Source organism: Coenobita brevimanus, chromosome 102 (genome assembly GCF_032717465.1).
Source record: "Coenobita brevimanus isolate Jiangsu-jjx chromosome 102, ASM3271746v2, whole genome shotgun sequence".
Classification (NCBI taxonomy): Eukaryota; Metazoa; Arthropoda; class Malacostraca; order Decapoda; family Coenobitidae; genus Coenobita; species Coenobita brevimanus.
In genome coordinates this window covers 13,128,921-13,133,111 of record NC_137055.1, presented here as the reverse complement: position 1 = coordinate 13,133,111, position 4,191 = coordinate 13,128,921, and the positions used below count along the sequence as shown (strand labels likewise).

The following is a 4,191-nucleotide window of genomic DNA, read 5'->3' as shown; positions in this document are numbered from 1 at the left end:
AGTATTTGTACTCATTATTTAATATTTCTAATTATTTACATTTCTATTTACATTTTCTATTGTATTTTCAATATTTACACTTCTATTTTACTTACACTATGTTATTCACTGTCACTTGCAGTAACATAAAACTATATTACACTGTTCAGTCATATGTACATCCATTAGTTCACGTTCCACTGCAGTCACTTAGTCCTTTCCTGCTTCCCATACGAGTTTTTCTGGGGGTAGAGGTCACGGGGCCCTTTGCAATGGGCGCAGAAGCGGCGGAATGGCGGGGCGTGAGTGCAACATGCTTTCACCACAAAGGAGGCCAAGGAACTGAATGGCGCGGCTTATCTGAGAAGGCAAGGATTGACAGCGACAATTGGGCTGACAGTTGCTAACTTACATGCTAAGAAATTATTGGTAGAAAATCTCGGCAACACATAAAGAAATAGATAGTTCCAGGTGAATGTAAATGTCACTTAGGCTTCTCCCTTCCTTTCTTATGTATATTTTTATTACGGAAATAGATTACAAGGCATAATTCAAAGGGAAAATTACCGTGGGAATTTAGCGAACGAGTGCATGTGAGGTGTTGTCAGGTGATAATTAGCGAATTCCAGGTGTATACAACTATCACTTACCTTATTTCTTTTTGGTATATATTATTTTGTATAAGAATAGGGCATAGGGCTTATTTCAATGGATGAAATCAGTGGATAATTCTGGGGGAAATTTGCTTTAGCGCAGCACGGCCGGGGAGGCGAGAGGACAGGGTAATGGAGGGGAGGTAGGGAGTGGAGTCAAGAACGGGGAAAAATGGCTAAATTGTCAACAATGGATGGGAGTACAGATGAGATTAGGAGTGCTGACTAGTGTTGGACATTGGCAGTACTGATAGATGATACAAGCCACCACTTGTAAGCCCGGGAGAATATATATATATATATATCCCATTGGAGCCCAGTGTCTGTATGTATATATATATGATTGTATATATATGTATATATGTTTAATTAAATGTATATACATATATATATATATACTGTATATACACGGCCTTAATAACCAGGGGCTTCGGCCCCAATGGTTGATAGGCCAGAAAAAAAAAAAAAAAAAAAAAAAAAAAAAGCCCAGTGTCCCCACACACACCGCAATTCAGCCAGGAGACAGGGCATGTGTGCTGGACATTCCCCAGGCCCTGTCTTCCCCCTTACCTTACTCAAGCCAACCACCACCAACCGGGCTACAGCAAGGCCCGGTCTCCTCGAATGAGGAGAGAATCAACAACAACAACAACCCAGTGTCCCCAGTATTGGACAAAACTGGGAATGTTCAAATCTTAATAAACCAGGGAACTCCCGGGTAGGGACCTATGAGCTTCTCGACTATGAGCCAATAGGCGGAGGGCGGCACGCTTAGGACCCTCCCTGAACAGTGCCTTGCCCAGCAACTCTGGGATCCAATGGGATATACACAGCATATATATATATATATATATATATATATATATATATATATATATATATATATATACTGTATATATATATATATATATATATATATATATATATATATATATATATATATATATATATATATATATATATAATGTGTTGACGAGACGAATACATATTTACTTATAGGTGCATTAAATTGGAAAGTATTGATTGGTCGAGATTTTGCTTAATGAAATTCCTAGTTTCTGGTTCATAAAGTGTTTTTATTACATATTATTTTTTTTTTTAATTCATTTAATTATTTAGTATGCTTGTTTACTTTTGAAATCAAAGTAGCCAAGCCCTAGGTCCATACATTAGTGATGAGGTGAAAAAGATTTTGACGATATATTTTCTTTTATGTAGTGCTTTTATTCCCCAGTAGTTTTAATGCGTTTTAATTCCCAAATTCTCCATGTAATTATTTCAGTCTTAGTAATAAAGTATGCTTTTAAAATGCCATGGTTCCTGAACGAAGATATAGCGTTATCTGCTTCCGTACAGTGGGCTATTTACGACGGCCAAAAGTTGACGACAGAGGAAGGTGACGGAAGCAAGTATATGTTTGAGATATTATAGACGGGTTGCATCGCCTTGCTCTCACCAGGGTAACGGAGCCAGATATTCCATAAGGCGCCCCGAGAGTCGTAATTTAATGTGTATTTTGGTTAATCCAGTCCTTTTAGATCAATACAAATCACCTCATGTCTTGCTAATGGAGGTGTATGTCAAAAATTAATGCTACTGCCCCTTAAGTGTCGAAGGAACAAATAGCATAAAGCGTCTTCCAAGTGGCCTGCTGTAATCCTGTTGAACAACACGTGTTCCTCCCTGTGAGGTCAGCCCTGGAATAACTGTTCTGCCTCAGATACAGGAGGACGAGAGAGAGGGGGTGGAAAAGGAGACATACTTTGTTAACCAAATTCTTGAGGGGAAAAAAATCCAACGACTCTAGTCACATAGGCGTCACCTAACTACCCATAACTAGACTCATGAATATGTACAAAATACAAATACAATATTAGCTACATTAGCTTTATCAGTGCAATGCGTTTTGAGAGGTGCAGTTTGTCTTTCAGGCCTGCGTTGGGTGGGCAGAATGAGCGGGACATAGAACAAATACTCTGAAATAATTCCCGATATTGATTAACTCCTGATGTAAACAAGGTTATGTTTAGTGTATCCTTGCCATGCTAGACGATAACACCTTAGCAGACATCTGTTATAATGAAAGGGTTATAAATTGTCTCAATTATCTCCTCAGGGACGAGAAACTCAGTTCACAGAGCCTTGGATGTCTGTTATATTTCCTGCCATCTCGGACGGTTTTATTGAGTTTACCAAACACTCACTGACATGCAGGGGTTAGATAAAGCCTTGATAAACTATTCCAGTACAAGAGGCTTCATCTATGCTGAATAAAGTCGACTACCGTTGTTCATTTACTTTAGCATCGTCCAGATTTTCGTCCTTTTGCAGCATATTTCACGTAGCTCATTGGCAGAAGACAGTGCTGCAGCTCCACATCCTTTCCAAAACATTTCTTTATTATCAACACCGTATTCAAATATTAAGCTATTGTCACAACTTTGTAATGAAGATAGATCGTACTTTTCGGCGAAGTTAGAATAAAAAAATAAAAAGGCAATAACGAAGATTCAAGGGATTAGAGTCGTTTAGAGGGAACAACAGTTGATGGAACAAGACGCTATCGTAGTACAAGAGATAACACAGAAGCAAGACGTGATCGTACCATAACACAGGAGCAAACGTGTTTGTAGCACGAGACAACACAGGAACAAGACGTGATTGTACCACAAGAGACAGTACAGGAACAAAACGTGATGGTACCACAAGAAACAACACAGGAACAAGACGTGATCGTACTACCAGAGACAACACAAGATCAAGACATGGTCGTACACAAGAGACAACACAGGAACAAGACATGATTGTACACAAGAGACAACACAGGAACAAGACATGATTGTACACAAGAGACAACACAGGAACAAGACATGATTGTACACAAGAGACAACACAGGAACAAGACATGATTGTACACAAGAGACAACACAGGAACAAGACGTTATCATGCAAGAAATAACACAGGAACAAGACCTTATCCTTCTACAAAGGATTACAAAGGAACAAAAGACATGATCATAACAGGTGACACGGGGACAAGATGTTATCGTAGTACAGGAGATAACACAGGAACAAGTCATTAACAAACATGAGATATCACAAGAACAAGATGTTATCGTAGCACAAGAGATAACAGCAACGACAAAAAAAAATCAACTTCGAGCAACATTTACAAATCTCTCAAAAGAAAAGAAAGATATCACTCTGAATTAAACGCAATTACTTTCATACCACGTTGAGTACACCGCTTCCCGTCCGATCAGCAAAATTAAGCAACGTTGGGTCTGGTTAGTACTTGGATGGGTGACCGCCTGGGAACACCAGATGCTGTTGGCATCCCTACGTGTGAAGTGGGGTTGGTGGAGGATTAGTGCCCCTCCCTGTAAAACAGTTAACTCTAAGCCCTTGGCCACCCCGTCTGGGATACATGGCGTCTGGCAATGAATGAATGAAAAACTTTCAGCTTCGTTGTCAGCGCAGCAGGTGTGAGGGCGGAGTGAGGTGCATGCAGTTAGGTTGATTGCAGTGAGTGCTTTTCGTGTAATTTATTCTTATAACC

General features: G+C 39.6%; 1 pseudogene; it reads left to right on the top strand.

Annotated features, from left to right (window-relative positions):
- Positions 1-3,849: 3,849 nt before the first annotated feature.
- Positions 3,850-3,968, top strand: LOC145415521 (5S ribosomal RNA; annotated as a pseudogene).
- Positions 3,969-4,191: the final 223 nt, after the last annotated feature.